The 25,769-nt window shown below is 39.5% G+C and overlaps 1 long non-coding RNA gene across 1 annotated transcript in view; it reads left to right on the plus strand.

Annotated features, from left to right (window-relative positions):
• Nucleotides 1–785: 785 nt before the first annotated feature.
• The window catches only part of LOC123369612, a 252,313-nt gene continuing 227,329 nt past the window's right edge, over nucleotides 786–25,769 (plus strand). The window contains exons 1-3 of the long non-coding RNA XR_006579105.1: nucleotides 786–913; nucleotides 18,125–18,227; nucleotides 24,705–24,792. This is a non-coding gene — a long non-coding RNA (uncharacterized LOC123369612). The remainder of the gene's footprint in view (nucleotides 914–18,124; nucleotides 18,228–24,704; nucleotides 24,793–25,769) is intronic.

Raw genomic sequence — 25,769 nt, forward strand, 5'->3', positions numbered from 1 at the left:
TTCACTGCTACAGGCTGGGGACAGACTGGCTAAGCAGCAGTTCTGCAGAAAAGGACCTGGAGATTACAGTGGACAAGAAGCTGGATATGAGTCAACACTACCCTTGTTTCCAAGAAGGGTAATGGCACATTGGACTGCATTAGTAGGAGCATTGCCAGCAGATTGAGGGAAGTGATTATTCCCCTCTATTTGCTACTGATGAGGCCACATACGGAGTATTGCATCCAGTTTTGGGCCCCCTACTACAGAAAGAATGTGGACAAATTGGAGAGTCCTGTGGAGGACAACAAAAATGATTAGGCGGATGGAGCACATGACTTACAAGGAGAGGCTGAGGGAACTGGGCTTATTTAGTCTGCAGAAGAGAAGAGTGAGGGGGATTTAATAGCAGCCTTAAACTACCTGAAGGGGGGTTCCAAAGAGGATGGAGTTAGGCTGTTCTCAGTGGTACCTGATGACAGAACAAGGAGTAATGGTCTCAAGTTGCAGTGTGGGAGGTCTAGGTTGGATATTAGGTAAAACTATTTCACTAGGAGGGTGGTGAAGCACTGGAATGAGTTACCTAGGGAAGTGATGGAATCTCCATCCTTATAGGTTTTTAAGGTCAGGCTTGACAAAGCCCTGGCTGGGATGATTTAGTTGGTGCTCGTCCTGCTTTGAGCAGGGGGTTGGACTAGATGACCTCCTGAGGTCTCTTCCAACCCTAATCTTCTATGATTCTTCTATGATTCTATGCCCTCATTTAGAAAAGGATTCTGGAATGTTAGGAGTCTTCTTAACAAGGAGTCTAGTGGACCTAATTTGCAGAGGTTTTGAGTCCATGTGGTTCCCATTAATAGCAAGTAAAATAGAGGACATCTGAAAATCCTGCTTAGTTTGTATGAAGTCTCAAGTTCATCACTCAAAAGTGGAGGTACCCAAACTTAGTGGCTCAGTTTTAAATGATTTGGCTTAAGCATTTATGCTATTCTCATAAGCAAACTAGGGAAATGTGAAATTGCTATAAGGTGGGTGCACAACTGGTTGAAAGAACACACTCCACGAGTAGTTATCAATGGTTTGCTGTCAAACTGGGAAGTTGTATTTAGTGGGGTCCTTCAGAGATCAGTCCTAGGTCTGGTCTTATTCAATACTTTCATTTAATGATTTGGCTAATGGAGTGGAGAATGTGCTTACAAAAAATCTGCAGATGGCACCAAGCTAGGAGGGGTTGCTAGCACTTTGGCCAACAGGATTAGATTTCAAAATGACCTTGGCAAATTGGAAAATTGATCTTAAAGCAACAAGATGAAATTCAAAAAGACAAGTGTAAAGTACTTCACTTTGAAAAGGAAAAATCAAATGTACAACTGCGCGTTAGTACTCCTGAAAACCATCTGATTGTTATGGTGGATCACAGATTGAATATGCGTCAATAATGTAATGCAGTTGCAAAAAAGGGCTAATTCTGTGGTGTATTAATATGAGTGTTGTATTTAAGACATGGGAGATAATTATCCCGATCTACCCAGCACTGGTGAGACCTCAGCTGATTATTGTGTCCAATTTTGAGCATCACACTTTAGGAAAGATGTGGACAAATTGGAGAGAGTCCACAGGAGAGCAACAAAAATGACAAAAGTTTTAGAAAAAGTGACCTCTGAGGACACATTAAAAAGCTGGACATCTTTAGTCTTGAGAAAAGAAGACTGAGGGGGGAACCTGATAAAAGCTAAGGGTTGTTATACAGAGGACTGTGATCAATTGTTCTCAATGTCCACTGAAGGTAGGACAAGAAGTAATGGGCTTAATCTGCAGCAAGGGAGTTTTAGGTTAGATATTGGAAAACCTTTCTACAGATTAGGGTAGATAAACTCTGGAATAGGCTTCCAAGGAATGTTGTGGAATCCCCATCTGTGGAGGTTTTTATGAGCAGGTTAGACAAACACCTGTCAGGGATAGTGTAGATTTAATTGGTCTTGTTTCAGTGCAGGGGGCTGGACTTGATGACTTCTTGAAGTCCCTTGCAACCTTATATTTTTATAATTCTCAGATTGGCCTATTGGGATAGGCAGCTGATGGGCCGAGGCCACTGCTTGTAATGTTGACCAGTATTGTCTCATTTTTTCCTTGTGCTCCGCCCACTGTCTGTTTGTATCCACTTGTTATCTCGTCTTTTAAAGTTAGATTGTAAGTACAAATAAATAACAGTTATAATAAATATTTATTTATTTTCCATTATAAACAATACAAATTTCCCATTTAGAGGCTCTGATTATCTTGACAATTGTTTAAAAGTACAAACTAAATACAGTTTAATCAGATCACCTATCAAATGGCAGCTCATTATTAAATACTAATACATCCCATTCATCTTTAAATCCTTCTATTGTTCTTCAAAGGCCAGGTGAAACCTTCAGGTGAACCCTGAAGCATGTCCTCAGGTCAATAAATCCAAGCTATTTTGGATTGAGCAAGAAGTCATTCCAGAGTCTTAGGGCCCTTATGGAGAATGCCCTGACATCCACTCCCTCTTTGTTACATGGTGCTCTAGCATCAGCATCTCTATTCTTTGTAGCTGTGGCAGCGTATCATGAAAACAGAGGTACTTTCTCAGGTAGGCTGGTTCTATGCTACATAGGTCTAACTTAGCTGTAGATGTTTAATTCAATAAAAGAGCTCTGGGCTACAGTGCAGGATTTCCTCAATTCTAGTCCCATACTCAGGCTGCTCAACTAAGGACATGCCTGCACTAGAGAGATTACAACGGCACAGCTGTACTGATGCAGCTGCACAGCTGTAAACTCCCTAGTGTAGCTGCTCTAAGCCAATGGGACGGGATGGAGCTCTCCCATCAGCTTACTTACTCCAGCCCCCATGAGAGGCAGAAGCTCTCCCGCCAACAAAGCGCTGTCCATACTGGCACTTATGCTGCTCGTGGGGGATGGTTTATTCCCCCTCCTGAGCGACATTAATTATGCAGACATAAGCTATAGTGTATATGTAGTCTAAGAAAGCATTCAGTCTGCAAGCTGGCTCAGTTGGAATGGCAGGGTGGAGCTTAAAGCAGAATCAGTCCAAGGAACCAGTTCAGCTACCCATGAAATCGAGGCATATTTAAACAGTGAACCGCAATATTGCACCACAGTTCCGAACACAATATAAAAAGTATTTTGTGCAGCACTACAGGCTTGGAGGGGTTGCTTTTGCTTGTTTTGACCTATGTTTAGTTGAACTGATAATTTAGCCAGGACACTGAGTTTACCACTTCTACTCTTCCAATATCAGAGGGGTAGCCGTGTTAGTCTGGTTCTGTAGAAGCAGCAAAGAATCCTGTGGAATGGCTTGCCAATTACAGAACCAGTTTCTCCTCCCTTGGTTTTCACACCTCAGCTGCTGGAACAGGGCCTCATCCTCCCTGACTGATCTAACCTCGTTATCTCTAGCTTGCTTCTTGCTTGCTTATATATACACACCTGCCCCTGGAAATTTCCACTGCTTGCATCCGAAGAAGTGGGTATTCATCCACGAAAGCTCATGCTGCAAAACGTCTGTTAGTCTATAAGGTGCCACAGGATTCTTTGCTGCTTCTACTCTTCCAATAAGTGCAGAGGACCTCAATTTTACATCTGACCCAAAAGAAAGCATCTGCAGTAGCACATGGCTTTCTAGCATTACACTGGTACAAAACTGATTCAGATAGTAGAGTGGCATCTATTCCACAATATCACTTCCTGAAGCATTGTTTTGTTGTTGTTGTTGTTGCCTTGAGGTCTCCCATCCAAATAATGAACAGGCCTAACAATGGATTGGTTAGCTCTTGAGAACGATTACGCTTATAGTTCAAGATTAATATCATCAATTTGTACTGTGTCAGCACCTACAGTTTGCTAGGTACTGCCCCGAAGAGGTTATGGTTGATCTTAATAATCACACATTAAAGTTACAAACACATAGAAGTTTTTCTAAATCTAGGCAGAGTTTAATTCATGCTAATAAACTGAGAGAAGTTTAAGTCCAACCTTAAAACTGAATCATTTCAAAATTGACTTGCTAAGGGCACTACAGTTTCAAGTCACTACTATAATTTTGCTATGGACATTCATGTTTGACTTGAGTTGTAACATAGTTGTCCTTCCCTGATGGCTTCTCCTACAGGTGCAAGAGGGAGCACACTTTGCATAAGTGAAGCAGCGTGGACTTACAAATCAGTATTTTTTTTTATCTTCCTTTCAGCTGAAAATATATTACAAAGAGTAGGATACATCAAGCAGTCAAAACCCTCTATAGGACATGTGTGGTTTTCAGTATAGATAGTTTAAAAAATTAGTATGTTTCATTTATTTTTTTCCTCACACATTTCAGCATTGTTTCCTTTTTGAGACAGTGTTAACAAGTACAGTACAGTAGATCTCACTGAATGCTGGTTGCGCTGGGAAGCCTGGCACATCTTAAAGCATCTTGAACCTCTCAACATAATGTTAATGTAAAATCTGGCTATTGACTTTAGGGGAACAAGTCTGAGCTTCAGCAGTGATGGGTTCAAGCTAAATGGTTCAGATCCAGATCTGGAATTCAAACACTCAGAGTTTGAGATGGTTTGGCTGTCTGGTCTTGATTTAATCTGCTATAAAGAAGGGAGCTTTTTGCAAACTTTGAATCCAGTTCTGAGTTTGGATTTCTATCGGTCTTATATTTCTTATCTATATGGCTCCCGTCACTGTAATATCTGAGAGCCTAATTTTGGAAGTGGTTAGGTCTAGAGTTTTAGTTTGAAATCATTTACACATTAACAAATCAGTTAATTTTTTTCAGCCCCTGGTAATTTAAATGCTAAATCCCATTTACTTTGATTTTCTTATACCATCAGTTGTGTGAAAATATGTTTTAATATATTAGTCAATAATTGTTTAAATTGTCAATGACCTGATTTTCGCTTTTTTGCTTTCTTGCTTTTAATGAGTAATAATAAAAATAGATTTTAGCTCACTGAATGGCCTGGAGTCCTGAGTCCTCTATCTTGGATTATGCAGAATAATAGCTAATCTGAGCTCTTTATTAAAAAGTCAGTGTTCTGATAAAACCTCTTAGAGTTATTGGAACTTTGTTTAACTTGCTTTCCAGGTAACCAATAGTCCCTATAGTCTCTAATTTTCACCCAATAAATAAAGCAAATTAATGAAATAAGCTGAATCCATACTTTATAACTCATATGTGCATTTTAAAAGCTAGCAAAAATAAAACTATAGCAAATTATATTGTAGCAGTTAGCTGACCACTGATAAGAGAAAACCATGAAAACTGGAGGAATGATGAGTTGAGACCATCAGCTCCCAGAACAAGTTTATTCCTTAGTCCCAACTGGAATACATTTGAAGCACCTTCTGCTCTCAGTTACTTGCTGGCACAACCTTGGCTCACACAGTAATTGGAATAATTTTACGTATTATTTAAAAGAGGCCCAGAATCAATGGGCAAAAGCAAGCTCTTGTCACACAGTCAGATGTCAAAATCCTGTGGTGAAACTTTCCCCCTGCATCTTAGTGCTGAGGCTGTTGGCAGAGCAGAGCACAGCGATGTATTCACGCCAGCAGTAGCCTATCTGTAATCGAAACAAATGTGAGTCTTGCCAGTTCCACCAGAATCAACTTAGCATGCTAATAAAAGCAGAGGCATTTTATAGCTGTTTTCATTTAATTTGTCATTGATTTATGTTATGGAGAATTATCCTTTTAGGTAGCAAGCTCTTTGGGGCTGTGTCTGGGTCTTCCCTGTATAAGGGCTTGTCTACACTGGCAACGTTAAAGTGGCTTGTGTAGTCTCAGCACAGTGCTGGGAGAGAGCTCTGCCAGTGCTCTAAAAAAAACACCTCTACCTCCACGAGGGGTGTGGCTACCAGCGCAGGGAGCGCGGCTCCCAGCACCTGTGCACTGTCTATACTGGCACGTTACAGTGCTGAAACTTGCAGCACTGGGGGGGGGAGGGGAGAGAGGGGTTCACACCCCTAAGCGAGAAAGTTGCAGCTCTGTAAAAAGTGCCATTGTAGACAAGCCCTCAGTCTAGGCAGTGCTAAGCATAGCTTGCGTGCTATCCTAATGCAAATAACAAACGAAGAAAAATAAGGAAGACGGGTACATAATACACTGACTAAAAGTGTCGGCATTTCCTCTGCAAATTGTGGGATAGAGGCATCAGACCAGTGGAAAGCAATGCTTCAGTTTTGCAGCACAGCTATATTAGTAGTTTGTCTTCCATGGAGATATCTGTTTCTTTTATCACTCATTCGCTTCTACTGCCTCTTGTGGAAAAATCCAGCAGCACTGGACAGAGACTGATAACTTTTCTGCAGGATTTTTAAACCAACCCATAGCAATCTATAACAAAGATAAAATGCTCTATTAAAAATTCAGTAAATTGGTTTAGAAATGTTATGGGAGGGTGATCATACTCTATCACCATCTGTGATTTTTTCTGAGTAATTTCTATGAAATAAAATCTTATTAATTTTTAATAAAATCCTATTGGTTTCACCCCTGTTAAATTCTATAGGATGTTGCTATAAGGGATATATCCTCACTTCCAGGTTAAACCTGGAAAGTGCTAAATGCCTGCCTCCTAAACTCGATTTAACGTTGCTGCTTAGCAGGCCACTAAAAGGCAGACACACACAGGGGAATAGCCAGCTCCCATCCCCCCTCTTTCCCTTTCTAAAGCAGAGTGTGTGACCTCTGTGATGCACCCTGCTTCTCTAGCTCAGGGCTAGGAACCTGAGTCCACTGCCAACCCAGTCTCTCAGCTCATAGCACAATGCGTTCTTGCTGCTGATTGCTGCTCCACTGGGCAGCAGTCTACCAAGGCTCCTGAGTGGAAGCAGCAAAGTCTCCTTCTATCTGGGTTTTTTCTTAAAGTGATTTTATTTCCTCTACATCTGATCAGTCTCTAAGAGAAGCCTTTGAAATATTTAACTTACCCCGCTAGAATCAAAAGACCATCTAGCTATTTATGGTACAGGTTTGCAGAGGGCTTAAGTACATTTATTGTGTTTTGGCTAGGTAGTCCTAAAGCACATTCATGCAACCTACCTTCCAGCAGTGCTTTAAAACAAACTATACAAATCTCTTAACACAGATTAGTTCAATTCTCTCTCTATAGCTCATTAATTGCTCACAAAATTTCTTATTCAAGAGCCCGGTGGATACATTCTATATGATAAACTCTGGTCTTCTATGTGTTAACATTGGTATGGTGCTATCTGCATCAAGAACTTGTTAAATCAGCACTTTCCAAATCAGCAGTATAGTTCAGTCTGAACCTTCAAAAGCTCTTGATTCTTCTCCAAGTTCTCCATAGTACCAACCTTTTGATTTATTTTATTTTTGATGAGATAGGGGGAAATCTTCCTTTTTCACTTCTAAACACTTCACTGCTATATAATGCAGCATGATTGACAGTCTCTATCCAAAAATTGTAAGGATGCTACAGGTCAGAATTTAAGTGCTTTGGCAGAATTGTGAGAAGCCTGCACAGATTCTGCCCTTTATGGGATTGAGCCAAATCCCACTGAAGTCAATGGAACACTCTTGTTAGTGGACTTTGGATCACACTGATTATGCTTAAATCTAGATGGCACAATTGATCCTTAATACTTGATACACCAGACTTTTAAAAAGGTCTTAACAACTCTGCTTCTAAAATGTCTGGTCAAGATATTCAAAAGTGACCAGGGATTTTGGGGTGCCTCAATTTGAGACTGATAGACTTTAAAGTCAGAAGGGACAATCATGATCCTCTAGTTGACCTCCTGCAGACCTCAGGCCATGGAGCCTCACCCACCCACTCCAGTAAAGACACGGTAAAAGAAGCTCAATTTCAGAAAGTGTTGATCATCCCCCTTGTGGCAATCAGGCCCCTGGAAGATGTCTCAACTTGCGCGTCCAAAATCACTAGACATTTTTAGTATCTTGACCTTGGTTCTCCCTATGTGTACCTCTCCCCCTGCTGTCAGCACTTAATTGTTAGAAGGTTGTGTTGTAGAAAAACAGATCTTCTTTTCACTATCTCTGCCTCTCCTTCACCAGCTGGCAGAACCCCTGGGGCCATGATGGAGACTTGTGTGGCCTTAAAAATATATTTCTATCAATACCCGTTAAAACTAAAACTGATGTTGCATAAGCGGAGCATACAATGGACTATCTCTGAACACGTCGTTTGTTTCCACTCATTATAGATGACCTTTCATAACTCACTTGTGGCTTGGCTTTGCTCTACCACTTCTGAGGTCATCAATAACGTGCAAAAGTAAATGATGTGTGGTATCCAACATCATCTCCTGGATTTAAGATCTCTGTTTATATTTCTTATTTGCTGTATTCATATTTTCTCTTGTACTTAAGCAAACATGTTTAGTGCAATAGAAAATTAGAGTATTCTCATCTACTTTGCAAAAATAAAAAAAAAACCTCCCAGAACATCAACCTGATTTTGGAAGCTTGGGATAAAAGCTGCAGTCTCTGCTCCCACACTGCTCCAAGAGGGGAATAAACTGTGCTAGCGCTATACCAGCTACATCTTACGTTCCTACTCCACACCAGCTCAGCTGTGTTGGCCAGTGCCTTGATTCCACCCATTCCTCCCACCATTCCATTTTCCACCCGACCTGTTCTCCCCATCACACATTAATCAGCAATGTGGGACGCTTGCACGGGGAAAAAGAGGTTATTTATAGGTATGTAAAGTGGATCACAATTGCACCCGTATCTAGCAGAAAGAAAACATTCCCACGATTAAAGGAATTACTGAGTGAAGTTTTATGGCCCGTGTTTATGGAGGAAGTCAGATTGGAGCATCACAGACTTAAAATCTTCTGGCATTAAAATTGATGAACTTTCCAAATATGTGAAGACTGGAAATAATTTACCATTCTCAAATTAAAATTGTCATCACAATTTATTTCTTCTCATTGTGAAGTTTTGGATACAGCGTACACTTTTCTTTTAGTGTTGCTGCATGAACAAAACTCACAGCTATGTCTGCCAATTATGCTTAGTTTCTGTAAGTCAGTTTAAAATCCATTGTTTTTCTGTATTTCTCAGGAAAAGAAAATGCACACACATACACATGCGCACATGTGCATGCGCACACACACACATACACACACACACACACAGTCCTTATATTGGATCTGTGTTTGCACCATTGGGTTCTCTGTCCCAATTACCACTGTCTGAATTGGCCACAAGCCATTTCTGCTCCATTGCAACAGAAGTGAGATTTTTAATAGTTACACTGGCAACAAATATTTATTTCACTTTGAACTGTGACATTTCAACTCAAAGCAGAAATATTTTAGTGTTAAACTGAACCTGAACTATTTAGTTGAGTAACCGTTACTCTCTCTTAACTTTTAAAAGCAATGTTTATTTCAGAAAGCCCAGAGTTTCCCTGTTATACAGTTTTTCATAAAGCCAAGTTTCCCACTGGATGCGTTAATCATGTGCTTTACATCTTGTCATATCACATAACATTTTGAGTTTGACTTAACCTGGTGTGATATGTCACAATCCTGCAGTATGTATGCCCCAGGGAACTTTAAATCAGTTTGCTGAAAAACACAATTAAAGAATCCGCAGTGGGTTGGGTTTTCACTGAGTGTGTGTGTGTGTTAGGGTGACCAGATAGCAAGTGTGAAAAATCGGGACAAGGGGTGGGGATAATAGGAGCACATCTTAAAAAAAGGCCCAAATATCAGGACTGTCTCTATAAAATCAGCACATCTGGTCACCCTAGTGTTTGTGTGTGTGTGTGTATATAAACATACACCACTTTACCGGTAATAAGATTTAGATCACACACATGGTACTTTGGAATTTGGGAGGTGTTAGCAAAAAAAATTACTAACTTTCAGTGTGTATTTTCTAACTGCTGTATTTGCTAATTCAGTATTTGGGATTCTTTACAAGTCAGTACTTCTGTATTATGTTTATAATGCTGTTACTAAATATAGGAATTGAACTGATTTTTATATGCAGCTGAAAAACTTCATTGTCACTGGCATTAGGGACCTTACTTAGACTGCTGTACTGTACACTACCCAGTTCCGCTTGATTTAGAAGTGAGAGAGAACTGTGTACTCATGGTTAAAGCATAGAACTGCGAGTCAGGAAGGTACTGCATAGAGCTAGGTGAAGAATTTGCAAGCAACATATCCCTTCATTCTGTTCACAAATTCCCAAAGGAACAGTGCCTTTTTCATCCATTTGTTAGTTTATTTGAAACTGTTCTGCAATAGTTTTGTGCAGCCAAATTTCAGCCCATGAAATTGTGAGTACTGAATATTCTCACTGTGAAATTGGTCATCTCCGTCGAAGATATAGGTTCTGTTTTTTAATTTGATGAACTACACTTTGAGTTACTTCTGCCTCCGTCCAGGATGAATGTTGTTTCAGAATTCAGTGAATCTTAGCTACAGGCCCAAATTCTTCTTTCTGTGAACAAAACTGGCAAAACTGGATTTGCATCATCATTATCATCATGGCAAATCCCAAAGGCATAGCCTCCTTGCAGATTGAGCACCATCCGGATCAAGCTCTGGCTAGGTGCTTCAGGTGGTCTGGCAACTGGGTTTGCATGAATGTGTACAAAAAATGGTAGGACCAGGGTAAAAATTAAACTATATTTAAAAACGCCACTATATTCAAAAACATTTTACCCTTCTCTCTCAGGTGCAGTCTTGAGTTCTAATGCTGGTTCTCACTCCTTTGGCAGCCTTGTGAAACTCATTTAACTAATAGTTTGATTACCAATCTGTAAAATAGTATTTACCTTCTTCACAGGGATATTGTGAAAATGAATTAATTAGAACATGTTTGAGGATTCCATTGATCATGTAAAGCTCCAAGTGCTAAATATTATTGTTCTTAATGAAAAACATACTTACCTGGGCTATATTATTTTTCTATGGATCTTATTTTTTCTTTATAAGGCTAGATGTATGATCATGTGCAATAACTATTAAAAAAAAGACTAATCAGACAACATACTGTATAAGCATGTGGCCAGGTTTAACAGTACACATTTTGACACACATGTAAATACGGGCAAAGGAAAACAAACCTGTCTTTTTCACTGTATATGATAGATAGACAAATTCTAAAGGGAAATGACACATTTTGTTATTCATTAACATCCAATGATCCTTTCACGCAACACCCTGGAGGCTGAATGCAGTGACAGCACAAAAAGGTATACACCCACCAGTACTTGGCATCAAGCACGGAAGCAGTTTGCCGGAAAAAGAGTTGGCATATATTCCACAATACTATGTCTCATAGGTTTGTTGGATGGCAATTCATAGACGTGTCTGACCATCCGACAACATACTAAAATGTTGACATTTAACCATGTGTGCCTGCTGCCAATCATTCAAGTTTCCCCCACTTCCAATTCTTATCCTGCTTTGCAAGGCTTTAGTCCACACTGGCACTTGGCATGTAGTGAACAGTGTCTAAATACAGAATGTGTGTGAAGTGCAAGATAGAAATGCTGATTAGCAATGCAAACACAGGTCAGAGTAGCATTTTATCTTGTACATTGGTGTGAGATGTTAGCAGCTATTAAGAAGATATTAAGGAATAATGCAGAAAATAGAATGGCATACATAAAGTAATGTCACATTCTCCCTTTGAATACTGAGGGGGGTTCATTCTGATCTCACAATAGTGTAAATCAGGAATAACTACACTGCAATTAATGAAGTTACTCTTGTTTGAGATTAGAATCAGGTCTTCTATTTTATTTCGACCTCCTCAAGATCAACCTCCTGTTGACTTTAATTGAAGTTAGATCAGGCCTACTATCTTCCAGAAGACAAAGATCTAGAGAAGGCCAATAAAAATTGTTAGAACTCTACTGAGAGTTGAGGGAAAGATCTTCCATAAAGGTACAGATTAAAAATAATTGAGGAATGTAGAGTGGAAAGATGAATGATGAAGAACAGAGTTAAGGTGTGTTCTGTGTTTCTATTTATCCTTTTCCCCAAATGTAAAAACACCGGGGCCATAAATAATGGAATGACCACATATTCAATTTATGTGGATCAGGGCTGCAGAATGTTATTAATTCAAATAACTTAGTAAAATAGGTGTGAGGTTGCAGTATTGTTGGGGGAGCAATCAATTTTGGGCACAAAATTCAGCTTGCCAGATTGAAAACTGGCTCTCAAAATGTAGCTCTAAAAGTCTCTCCGACTGTACTATTCATAGACAAGCTTCTCACATATAACATATGTATGTGTCCCCCTGCAGGGACTGACTTTCGGCTAAACAATTCAATGCTAACGCAAACTGGGCTGCTCTTAGAGGCAAGCTCTCTTTAAAAGAAATTTGCATTGACATTTGTGTTGCATTGTCTTCTGTGCGAAAAAAATATTGAGAGGGATTGAGGAGCCACAACCGTTGTCAATCATAAATGACATCATTTTCGTGTAATATTTAGAAGATTAGTAACATCTGCTTTTTAAAATATGGTTAGTAGCAACCCCTCCAGCCTACTTCAACCATATGGGATGCCTTGTAAGCACAGCTAGGCACTGTATATAGCAAAATCTATGGTTAGAGAAGAAACATCCCTTTCAAATAGTGGATTTTAAAAATAGGAACAACAAACTTTGCCATCTTCCTATTTTGGGCAAAAAGAGCAAACCTGAAACCACACAGCTGAATGAAGATTGCTGTTAAAAGACACCATTACATTATTATTATTTATTGATGCACCTTTGTTCTGTAGAAAAATCCGTGTTGGACGACGAGGGCAGCCAGGCGAAGTTAGTACAAAGAAAGCATTTTGATTTTAAATGCAGCCTTCTCATGCTTGTTTCTTGGTGACTGGCAAACTGATTCTCATAACCATGAAGAAAAAGCTTGAGTACATGCTTCAGAAATACAGCTGGCCCAGCCGATACAAATTCCAATCACCAATTTCTGCTCTCAGTTTCAGGGGTGCAAATCCACAGGCACACTGTTAACCTCAGTAGACTTCCTCTGGGTTTACAGTGTTGGGGAGTTAAGCAGCAGGATCCGGTCCCAATGCTTTAAAAGAATAATGAAAATGAGCACCTGCAGAATGAACGCATCTCAAGCGTATATGTGTATATAGAAAATATTAGCAGCCTGCCCTCATCATTTTAAGTGAGTTATGGGACAGGGGAGGCTGTTGTCCCATCAAAACCAAACCCCAGACTTGTAATAACTCCTTGCCAGCCAGTGCTGTGGGTGTCTTCCCTGGGCCGCCGAGGTCCACTGTGGGGTAGGTTGGGACAGCAGTCCAAATTGCCACATCTCCTTTCCCCTCTGACAGGACTGGAAGCAGTATCAGCAGTTTGGGCCAGAGCTGAGCTCAGAACAAGCCAGGCCCTGATCCCTGCCCCGAGCCAGCCATTAGTCACACACACACACACACGGCCTGCTGCCACACCCTACTTCTCAGGAGAGGACTGGCCCACTACCTCCCTGCTCGCCTTCAGTATGAAACTGGTCTGCTAACCCCCCATGAGCAGCTGTGGCCTCACCAGAGAGGCAGAAGTGGGGATCCTGATACAATTTTGCCCTGAAAATGACACCCCTGACTACTGCTTGAGGCAATTTGAAAAGAAATTAATAAAAGCACATGAATGCAGCTTCCTCTGGCTTGCTGAACATAGAGTCACTCCTTGTAGGTTATGTCTACACTGCGAGCCGGGGTGTGATTCCCTTGTTCTTGTGCACGTACCTTGCGCTAGCACCAGTATAAGCAGCAGTGTAAGCGTAGGAGCACAAGTGGCAGCAATGGAGGCATGGGTGAGTCATGCCAAGTGCAATGATCTCATGCAGGTTTGTACTTGGCATGACTCAGTCTTGCCTCCGCTGCTGCTACTGGTGCTACTGTGGCTACACTGCTATTTATACTCACGCTAGCGTGACGAGAGATAGCACAGGGGAATCAAACCCCTCGCTCGTAGTGTTGATGTAGCCTTAGACCTTAATGCAGAACTACGGCATTTTTAAATAAGACCCAGAAGATGTGACTTGGAGTTGTTTTCACTGAAGCTTCAGCTTTCACCTTAGGTATCTTTCCCCTTTACTTTAGTCTTGTCTCTACAGAGGTTACTAAATAATGTTAGCAGAGGGTAATGAAATATGATTTTTTTCCCAAGCTCATGTCTAAATCAGTCAGATCATGTCAGTCACATGGAGCAAGGTATCTTGGAAATAGTCTTAAATTAGTATTAAATATACAGTTAAATGCATCTAAATACAGTCTACACTGTATATCCCTAATTTCCTTTCTTATATTTTATTGCTAGCTTGTGACCGAAGAGTCTGCTTCGTTAGTACCTATTACAGTTTTGATAAATTAACAGCAATTATATCTGCTAAAAATGGGCACGTTTCCAAAACATCTGGTCAGAGCGGGTCATGACTGGCCCCTTCCTCTTCTCTGAGGAACAGTTGGGATTGATGCAGTTCCAAGCATTAGAGTCCCCAAGGGAACGTTACTTTACCTAATGTACTGGCTGAATGGCACGCTTCACTTCCACAACACCTGCTTACAGACTTCTAGCTGCCACTCAAACCCAAGCCAGCAGAGCATGGGAAATTGGGAACAGTGGGAAAAACAAACACAAAATAACTTGGGAGAAGATGACATGGTGAATGGGAATATGAGACACTAAAAAACACAGATTCATAGTGAGGGAGGAAAGAAGGAAGTGACCAGCATCTAAAGAAGCAAATATTGTTTGAGTAATAATGATTGATAATTGCCCTCTTTTCTACAAAAGCCAGGTGCACTATGGGTTTCTTTCATGCCCGTGATTACCATTATACTATAGCCCTGACACAGCACGAACCATTTTCCTCTCCTAAAGAAATTATTTGTACATTACTTATAGCTGTTTTGCTAAAAATGCATCACATTGTACTCAGCGAGCATTAGCTAGAGTACAGATGTCTGGGATGGGCAGGGTATGGGTTTGGATCCAGGATTTCAGTTCAAAGAGCTTATAATAATACAGTGATCACTTACTAGTTTTGCCTTAGATCAATAGATGGAGTCACAGTGTTGTCTGCAGTATTCCCTACACTAGCTGTAGGGCAGCAGTTCTCAAATGATGGTTGGCAGTACGGATGGTGGCTGTGCAAAGCTAATTGATCATATGGTGTTACCTCTCCTTTTTCCAGCTACGAAACTGCAAACAAAAAGCAGATGGAAATATACTGAGGATGGGATTCTCACCAGCGTTCAAACTAACTCAGCTCCTAGTGGCATCAATGTGAGGTTTATCATTGACCTCAGCGGAAGCAGAATTGGGCTAAGTCTGAGCACTTTAAAGAACCCCACCTAACTACTTTCCTAATGCTACTGTTCCATTTGAGTAATTGCTCACCTCAGTAGCCAACTGGGACTTTCATGGATCTGGGGCAGAGACACCCTTAGGTAGAGGGCAGCAGTATTCTATGTGCCCCTTCTTTTCCCCACCCTTTTCACATCTGGTTGGTGGTTTCACTCTTCTCCCCTCACTACCTTGCCCCGCTACCCCTTTTTCGTGCTTCATGACATGGAGAGGAAGGGGTGTTGAGGGGATCACATGCTGCATCTAGGTACAGACTCCGGGGCTTGTCCTGCCATCTGGTCTGCCATTGAGTGGTGTAGGTGATGCAGGACCAGATGATTGGTTCCCATCTGGAGTGGAGGAAGAGGGGTGATACAGTTAGCTTCCAAGTCAGGATGGCCATTATAGGCTCCTTGTTTCAGAACCTCCCTTAAACTAGAATGCTATATCTCCTATGATAATGGTTTTGAAGTCTGGAAAGGATTTTTCCCAGGTTGGTGGATGTTAAATTGTAATGGTTGCAACTTTGGCAGGTTTCAGTATGGTTAGTGGGCTTAGATGGATATAGTTGAGGCTGCCTGGACATTGGTCTGGAGTATTCCCAATGGCATGGAGAGAGGCTAAACCTATACATCTACCACAGCCACAGCTCATAGCTTCTATCAAATAATTTCTTCTACCTCCTGCATGGAGGAGGGCTGAGGAATTGGGAATCTGGATTCTAGTCAAGGTCCCTTGTGAGTCCTGAGAATGCAGAAGGGTCATGGCCTTCACATTCACCCTCAGGTTTACAATACATTAAGATCCATTGGTGACAGTTGAGATTATCACTAGAACAACCCTGCCAGGTAGTTTACCTGGGTTTGGTATTACTTGTTAGTAAAGTTGCAGCCTCTACATTAAACTACATCGTGGTGTCTCTATCTTGTTGTTCCCGTGCCCGTGTTGTAGTTGTCCCAGGGATGTTAGGTATTCATAAATGGGAAGGTAGGCAGTAGCAAATGGGAAGGGAGGTCTCCCCAAATCATCTTTAAGATTTTGTACACACTATGAAAAAGTTTGTGAATCTATGCTGTGAGGAATACCTAAGAAATGCTGCAAATATCAAAGTAAACTTATTTATTAATCAATGGCAACTGTCACACTGTTATAAAGCATGTTTACTGTAGTCACTATCCATTACATTTGGGACCAAACTTCTCCAGAATTTCTCTCACAGAATGTGTCTTCTCCAATACTTAGGAGAAATGGGCCTGAGCCAGAAAACTCAGATCTGGATTCAAACTTTCCCAAAAGTTTGAGGGAGTTCAGATCTATGGTTTTCGATTTGCTTTGAGCAGGGGGTTGGACTAGATGATCTCCTGAGGTCCCTTCCAACCCTGATATTCTATGATTCTATGATTGGACCCACTCTAGTATTAAGTTATAGCTGGTAGGCACAGGTGCAATGCCCTGATGTGTTATTACAGCTGAATGAAAGGGAACCTACCCACACTGCATTCTATATAGAAGTTCCAAAATGGCCATTAAACACAGTTTACTTTTGGTCTTACCTATGTTCAATCCAAATACTATTAAAGCACAGTCTGAATGAGACTAGTCCACTAATTATTCAGCGCTCCCTGTAGTCATAAGAAAAGTAAGACTTTTCTTTTTGGTACCAAAGCCAATGCTTTCAGATAAGCTTAGGTATACTGGAAACCCTTTTGATTGTACTATTAATTGCTCTATAAACCTATTGCTCACATGGAGTTAAGGCAGTTTCATAAAAGCCATAAGAAGGATATAAATTAAATATAAGAAGATATGAGATAACGATCTATGCAGAGCAGCTTTTGTTCTCTGTTTGATCTTTGTTGGCTAGTTTTGTCAGTACCTTCTGGTGGAAGTTTGATTTAGTGTCTTTGAAGTCACCAGTGCCAGCTTTACAGTGTATCATGTAGGGCTTGTATGTCGTTAGACCCAGAAGTTTATTTTCCATATACCCCAGATGTGTCAGCTATGCTCATCAATCTGAGCTATAGACTGAGCAGCCACATAGTCTCTACTGGGTTGAAGTTCACCTTTCCCCCAGCCAAACGTATGTATGTTATAGTCAAAAATTCCAAAAATAAGCATGGGCCTGATTCTTTTGCCTCTTTTCACCAGTTTTAAATGTACTGACTTCTCTGGAATTACTCCTGATTGCCACCAGTATAAATGAGAGAAACATCTGGGCCTATATCTCATTTGTGTTGGAAATTAAGTTTTTGCAAAGATTTTTTTTAACATGGTTCATTTAAAAAAAATCCATTTATATTTCAAACACAGAGGTGATAGAAACTGATTGGATTCAGTTGACACATACTCCACCCTTAAAGTATAATTATATCTTCAAAAGCACCTTACACACAATGGGCACCACTACGGTATAAAGTGATGCTAATACTAAAAACCTAGGGGAAAAAAAGAAAAAAACATCTAGTAAAGTTTCAATTTGAATTTTAGTGCATAGACTCATAAATGTATTTCATCACCAAAAGCCCCTCTCTATGCACTTGAACATATTAGTAAAGGCAAATAGAAATCCCAGAAAAGTCCTGAAAAGTTGGGGTAGTGGGAGAGCTTTGATCCTAATTTGATTCCCAATGCCTATATGATCGACTTGGAATCTGTTATCCAGACCTGAAGAAGAGCTCTGTGTAAGCTAGAAAGCTTGTCTCTCTCACCAAAAGAAGTTGGTCCGATAGAAGTTATTACTTCCCACAAACGCCATTGTCTCTCCAATGCCTTTGACAGACATTCAGCAACAGCAGCAGATCAGTATAAAACCATTGAAAGAACAGAACTCAAGACGGGATGGGAAGATTAAAATAAGACAGCCAATGTAAGGAGATCTATTGTAAGTAGCCTATTAAAAATTGAACAGTGTTTGTATTTATTTAGTTCTTTCCCTTTTAAGTGGGTTTCCAGTCTAATATCAGTCTTCCAGATTATTCTCCTTTTTGTCTTCTTTCCCTAATCCACCTTTTCTCACTGGCATCTTCTGTAAAATAGGCCAAACCCAAAGAATTTCTAGGTGAATGGGGGGAGTTAGTTTCAAGTTCCACAAGTTTTTTCCTTTTCAGTTTTGTTTCCAAGGCAGATCCAAAACTGGAAAGTTTTTTTGTTTGTTTTTGGTTTGGTTTTTTTATGTTTCCATTGCACAGGAAGATTAAATCTCACGAGAACATTCCTTGTTTGTACACATTTAGCCCACAATGGAGGAAATATAAGAACACTGAAGTTTTAAGACACTTTCAGTAATGGTGGAAATCCCTCAAAGTTAGCACTTCTCATGACATTTCCTCCATTTTGGGCTGAAATCACACAAAAAAAGATTGCAAGCCTTTGGCACCATTGATTCCAAACCTGAAACCTAGCGCCATTTTAGCCTCAAATCCTTGTTCATAAGCTTTAGTTTAAATTAATGCCAATCCTGAATCCATACACTAGTTCCTTGCCCCATCTCTAACTGTCACATGCTATTGTATTGTAGCATCTAAGTAATATACTTTATGAACTAATGGGCAGAGATTTTCTGAAGAGCAGTGCAACTCTCCCTCAAGTTTGAAAATCCCACAATGTACACTTCTTTTGTCCCTCTCAAGTCAGACTGAAGTCTACTTGTAATTTCCTAAATCCAGGTCTTCTACACAGTCAGCAAAATATTTTTTGGCCATTCTACTGAACACTCTCTAATATTTTAGATTTTTTTAAATTTAATTTTAAATGCTTTAGACACTAATTGCACAGTAATAGCAGTCACTGCTTAGCTGGACTGGCTTAAAAGCTTCAAGCAAAATGCTGATTTGCAAATTAACATGCCTTGACAACCAATAGAGATGTCAATTTGGAAATAAATGACAGAGTATCATTCCTCCAAAGCAGGCATGGTTTATGGAAATGTAATCAAATATTCTCACTTTGAAGGATTTGATACCTGGATTAATGTTTGATACATTACTGACCACACACTCACACACTCACCCTCATAGCTAACTTTCCAGTCATGCATAAGAAGATAAACCTGATATGAATGTAATTCCTGGCTAAAAATGCCTTGACATGCCAACTGCCTTGCCAGAAATATGGTTCTACTTACAGAAGGTGCTATTACTCCTTATTTGCCAACTCAACAATAAAATCCAACAGGAGAATACATAGCTCTAACATTTTTATACACATAGTGAGACCATAACAAATTACACACACAACAGCCCATGTCAACCTTTTTATAAAAAAAGCCTGGCATAACACAACCAATTTACTCTACAGAATGTGGTCTTGTATGAAACATTAGAATTAGTGATGTGTATATTGTTCTGCAAAAGACACAAATCTCTCCAGACTGAGCAAGTTCATATCATCTGGATTAAACCTGAACTTCATGGGTTTGAGCTGCCCAGAGCTGAATATGCAATGTCATCAGGTTGTGGCAGAAGGTGATATTATTTGCATTGTGTTGTTATCTCATTGCAACATGACACATCAGGGGCTTTATGCTCCACAAGTCCAACCCAAAGATGGAAAAGGTGAGGAACGGAGAAAAAGTCCACATACTTCCTCTTTTCAGGTAGCCTGTCCTCTTCTACCCACAACAACTTCATCCTGAGACTCTAATGTGAAACCACTGGCCTCTCCTAAGACAGGTGGCTGCAGAACAGAAATTAAATTTTGTTCCTATAGGGACTGTTCCTATAATGCTAGCCATCTAGTTCCTACGTAGCTTCCCAGTCTTCTTTCTTTAAGGTGAGATCCATGTCTCCAACCATGACTGCCATATATTCACAATTATTTTAAAAATAATTTCTGTTAGTTCTTCTTGGCCTGTGCATGAGCAGTTCATTGCAATTATTCCAACATTTGAAATATGAACCATTTAGATCAGACACATAGGTCACATGGTGTGTTTCTGTGTCCTAATTGGATATATGTAATTCTCGGAATCAGGTTTCCAGTAGAGCTGGGCAGAACATTTTGGGTGAAATGAAAGGGAGAGAAAGACTGACACCCTATGATCTAGAGCCTGGTGGCTGAGGCACGAGCCTGGGATGTGGTAGAATTAGGGTACGTCTACACTGAAATAAAAAACCCACGGCACCAAGTCTCAGCACCTGGGTCAATTGACTTGTGGGGCTAAAAATTGCTGTGTAGATGTTTGGGCTTGGGCTGGCGCCCAGGCACTGAGACCCACCCCCTTCATGGGGTTTGAGAGCCCAGGCTCCACCCTGAGTCCGAATGTCTACACTGCAATTTTTAGCCCTGCGGGCCCAAGTCAGCTGACTCTGGCCAGCTACTACCATGCCATGGTCTTTTACTGCAGTGTAGACATACCCATGGGTTCATGTCCTTATTCTGGCTGATTCAGAATGATCTGGAATGAAGAGCTCTGCTCTGAATCAGGCAGAGATGGGATTGGCTCTCCCATAGCCCAGAGCCATGCCCTACCCATCGGGACAGACACATACCTTCCTGAACCAAAAAACTCAGGTTTTGATCCAAAAATGGATATTATGACACAATAACATGTTTTTTGTTAAAATGTTTGAAATGTCTTGTTTTCATTCCAGTCTGGAACAAAAACAGATTTTGAAACCTGAAGTTGCTGCAGAATGGAATTGTTGTCCTCTGGTCAGCTATAGTTTCCAGGGCAACAAATGGCAATTAGGAATTCAAAATTAATATCCCACATGTCTTCATCAGTATTGTTTTATAATTTGTCCTTTCTGCAGGCATGCCTGCCAGTAAACTGATTTACCATAGTATTCCTAGAAAATAGGCAACAAGGGGGGTCCAGACCAAAACTAAGCAAATTTGTTTAAATATTTAAATCAACATTTAGTAGGAAAGATTTTGCCCTTTTATCCCAGCTCCATTCAGTCTGTATTCCGAAATAGAGTGCAACGAAAAATAAATCTTGTGAAAAAAATTTAAATACTGAAGTTGTTTTCATTTCAAAAGATTCAAAATTGAGCCATATTTTAATTTTTTTTAATGTTCAGGAAATTTCTTAATCATCATCAATTCCATTACCAAAACCCAGTGTCCAGTAAACAAACAAAAAAATAATAAACTGCTAAAACGCTGATAACATTTTTTTTATTCAAAAGTCACAAATAAGTGCTCAAAATGAAAAAAAAATTGAAAATGTTTTCACTTAAAAAAGGCCATTTAAAAAAAAACAACTTTTTATTTGAAAACTTTCAACCAGTTCAACTCTTAATTTTTTTTGGAAACATGTTAATGAAACATGAAAATGTCTCAGTCCTAATGATCTTGTATAGTAGAAACCGAACTCTAAACTATGTGCAGTATATTAAGACCCAGCTCACACAGTAATTAAAATGCAGCTACTTCTGGGGTGGAATGGGATCTTGTTAATATGCCAGAGAATTATTACTCATTATTTTATGTCAGGAAGTGAAAAACATTGTATTGTATTGAAAGGACTCTTTGGTGGGTGGGGAATTTCAGAAGGCTGATGTCACTACTACAGCTGCTTGCACACCACAAAGATATTTCCATGATTAGTTGTGTGAATCTCAGTACGAATTCACTACAGCCATGGTCACAACTGTTACGTGCCACAAGCATTTGTACATATCTACTGTATTATATCCTATTCTTGCTTTTCTTGTTAAGTGCATACCTTAATATACCGTTATTACTGATTATGGCCCCAATGCTGCAAATGATTATGCTCATGCTTAGCGTTATGCATGCGAATAATCATGCTGAAGTCAAAAGGAGTACAGGGTATGTAAAATTAAGCATATGCATAAGTGTTTACAAGATCAGGGGTCAATTCATTAAGTATGAAGCATAGTAAAATATACAAGAGGTCCAACAAGGCCCAGATAATAGTGCTATAAGAACCTACATATATATGTAAGTACTGAATACAACTTAGAGTTTTAAATTGGCTTGATAGCTATTCCATACATGGCAGGTTTAATTACATGACATTCCTTTTTCCTTGTCTTCCAACTAGTGTGTTACAGTAATACCTGTTGCAGGGAGATGTGGTTAACATTGCGTGAGCCCCATGGCATTTTTTTTTAAGAGAATCCCTAATCCCTGCTTAATTTTATGAACTGTCAAAATGATTCTAAACATCTCTCCAGTTTGCATTTTCACCTCAGGACAGGAGTCCAGAGGTACAGATTTGTTGTACAACAGTGGACTTTAGGCAATTTTCATCTTTTAATGCCTGCAGCGTCTGAGGTTGAATTTGTAATAATAACCAGATTATCTCTAAAGGATCTTTCTGTTGTACTTGCAAATGGTTCTGCAGGAAAATGCAAAAGATACAGAGGAAAAATAATTGATTAGAGGCAGGAGATCATTTTGTCACATAATCCCAGATGGGAAAGAAAACAAATGCTGATTTTTTTTTAATGACAGGTGAAAGATACTGTAGGAAAGACCAATTCTTGAGGTAGTTGTTATTCCAGCTAAGTCGGATGTTGATCTCAACCCCCTGGTTAGATATTAGGGTGTATTCAAAGAAAGTCTGAAAAAAGTGAAGCTGTGATTCAAATCTTACTTAGCACTCAGGGCCAAATGCTCATCTGGTGTAAATTGTAAATCAGTATAGCGGCAATTAAGTCAATAGAGCTACATTGATTTACACTATGAATCTGACTTTGAAAAAGAGATATGTATTGCGATTATGGGCCAGATTCTGATCCTCTTACCCTAAGTAGCAATTTATTTCATGATTGGTCCTATTTTCTTCATTGGGACCACAAATGGAATAAAGGGCTACTCATGGTAAGGGGAACAGAATCTGGCCATATGTCTCTGTGAATTTCTTATAACATTCGTATGAAGGCAAAGAATGCAGTGGTACTGACCTGAATTTGTGTACACATGTTTTACACCAGTGTAAGTGAAGTGACTTACATCTGTACTAATGGGATTGGTATCAGGCGTGGTGTGTTTGTTCATTATTACAGTTCACCGAACATTTTATTTTAGCAAATAAATTAACCCAATTTCATTTTCACAGCCAGGACTTGATCCTCATCCCAGTCACCAGTAAATCCAGAGGAGTTCCACCAAAGTCAGTGGAGTTACTTGGGATTTACACCAATATTACTGACCAGAATCAGGTAGCTGGAGTGCAGCAAATCATTATTTAATAATGAGGCATTGAATTCAGATGTTTCCTCTATCCTAATGCTAGGAAAATCCATTCCTATCCTGGTCTTGAAAAATGCTCAGAAGGGGTGGAGGTATTTTTCGGTCTGATAGTTAAATCAGACAGAATGGTGGAAGGATGAAGCACTATATCTCTTTAAATCTCCACAAATGTCCGCTCCTGTCCAGCTAAAAAGTACAAATGTCATAAAGTGTGGAAGTTCCAACCCTTTGTACATTGTTGCTGAAGTCTGAAATATCACTTTCACTTCTAAACAGTTAGTGAAATTAAAATGCAAGTCAAAAAGCAAAACAGGATATTGAATGTATGTGTCCATTGTTTTTTGAGGAAGGGGTAGAAAATGGGGAATATTGGGAAGACATATGAGCAAAATATATATCTGTATCTAGATATATAGAGACATTAGGTAGTCATCAAATATTGATGGTGCATTGAAAATATAAGACTGAGGTAGAGTGTTCCATATGTTTGTTTTGTTTTGTTTGGCCAATGTGTTAAGTAGAATAACTTATGAGAAGTGTTAGCATTCATCCCTTATACTTTTTTTGTTAACAGGTTAGCATTCGACCAATTCACATATCCAAGGCTCTATCTATTATTAATCAAAAGAGTTAAAAAGTCAATCCAATCTAGTTATATACTGTAGTTCTTGTGGTTTTCAAACCCTTAAATAATTAATGGTGTCATCACTTTCCCAGTGGATGTCAGGCTGTAGAATGTCTGGAATCAGAATCCCACAGGGAAAAAAAAGCAACATAGTCAAAAAAATAATAATTTCTTTTTAATAACAGCAACTCCAGCCTATTGTATCATCGCTATCAGTCTCTAGAGAGATTATTTCAGAATATAAAAGAGAAGTTTCTTGTATAAAAGTCCTTATGGGATCAAACAACTCTGGCAAATCTATATCTATACAGTATATCTAGCTAGCTAGGTGTGCATGCTAGTGAGCATCCATATTTAATACATTTATCTCTAGATCTCTATCCATTTATCTATGTACAACTCTCTATAATGTATCATATTCAAATGTTTCATAATCTTCAAAGATCCCTTTAGCCAATCATAAGTAATTATAGTTTCTTCCCCCAGAAATAGTTACCAGCATGGTTGAGATGGGCATTTGATACAACTCCCCATTTTTCAGTAATTATTTGCTTTATTTTCATTGAGGCTATAATTTCCCGTGACTGATCATCTCAACCTGAGACTGAATTTTTTTTGAAAAGTTTGAACAGAATCCAACCTGGCATTTTGATTGGTGAGTATTTTAGAAGGTGCAGGAGGAGTGAGAGGGGCAAAATCCTTCTTATGAGCTTTTTAAAATATTTCTGTTTGTTTTTAAAATACTTAAAATGTTTGTTTATTTTTTCAAAGTCATCCATGAAGAGAAGTCACTTTAAATTTAAAAGTATGTTAAGATATAATGATTAATGACACTATTTTAAGTGACAGAACATCATATTAATATACCAGCTCTGCAAGTGAGGGACATGAGTTTCCATATTGAGTAAGGTATTCTGATATGATTAACTTAACACCTAAGGCTTTTTGGATTTTATCTCAATCCAGATAACCACTACTTCTTTCCCATTTATCACAAAAATTGAAGGCGCCCATTATATCTGACTGGCCTCTGTAGTGGTCCCCAGTGTCTACATATTCAAGTTTTTTGTCCTACATTGCTTTGTACTGAAGAATACATTGCAACTCTGTGCCTAAGCCCCTTCCTATCAGCTAAACCTGCCCAGCCCACTGCAGCCCCAAATCCCCAAGCATTTAACTTATGACAAGCCCAACTTTACAAACCCGCACGCTCATTGACAAAGCCAGAGATGCCCTTTCAACTACTAATCTACCCAACCTATGTGCAATTCAGCATTCAGTCTGAGTGCCAACTTGCCAACATTCAGCTGGAGTTTCAGTATTACACATTGTTGTATCTTAGAACACTCGGCCTTAAATGTAGTTGAGGGAAAGAGATTTTCTGTACCTATAAGGAAATGCTGTTTATATCATTGAGACTGAGAGCTGGAAGGTTTGGTAGCTTAGTGGTGATGGCCTTTCACTGGGGTGTTAGAGTGTGGGCACTTTTTTCTTTTGAAAACAACAACAAAGAAACTAAATGAAAGATACAATAATATTGGAAGAAAAAATGTGAAGAATTTAAGCGCACACATGTCTGGAAATTCCCTCAGTGGCATTGCACATATTGAATTATTTTCTGCTTTGAGCTAC

Source organism: Mauremys mutica, chromosome 4 (assembly GCF_020497125.1).
Source record: "Mauremys mutica isolate MM-2020 ecotype Southern chromosome 4, ASM2049712v1, whole genome shotgun sequence".
Taxonomy (NCBI): domain Eukaryota; kingdom Metazoa; phylum Chordata; order Testudines; family Geoemydidae; genus Mauremys; species Mauremys mutica.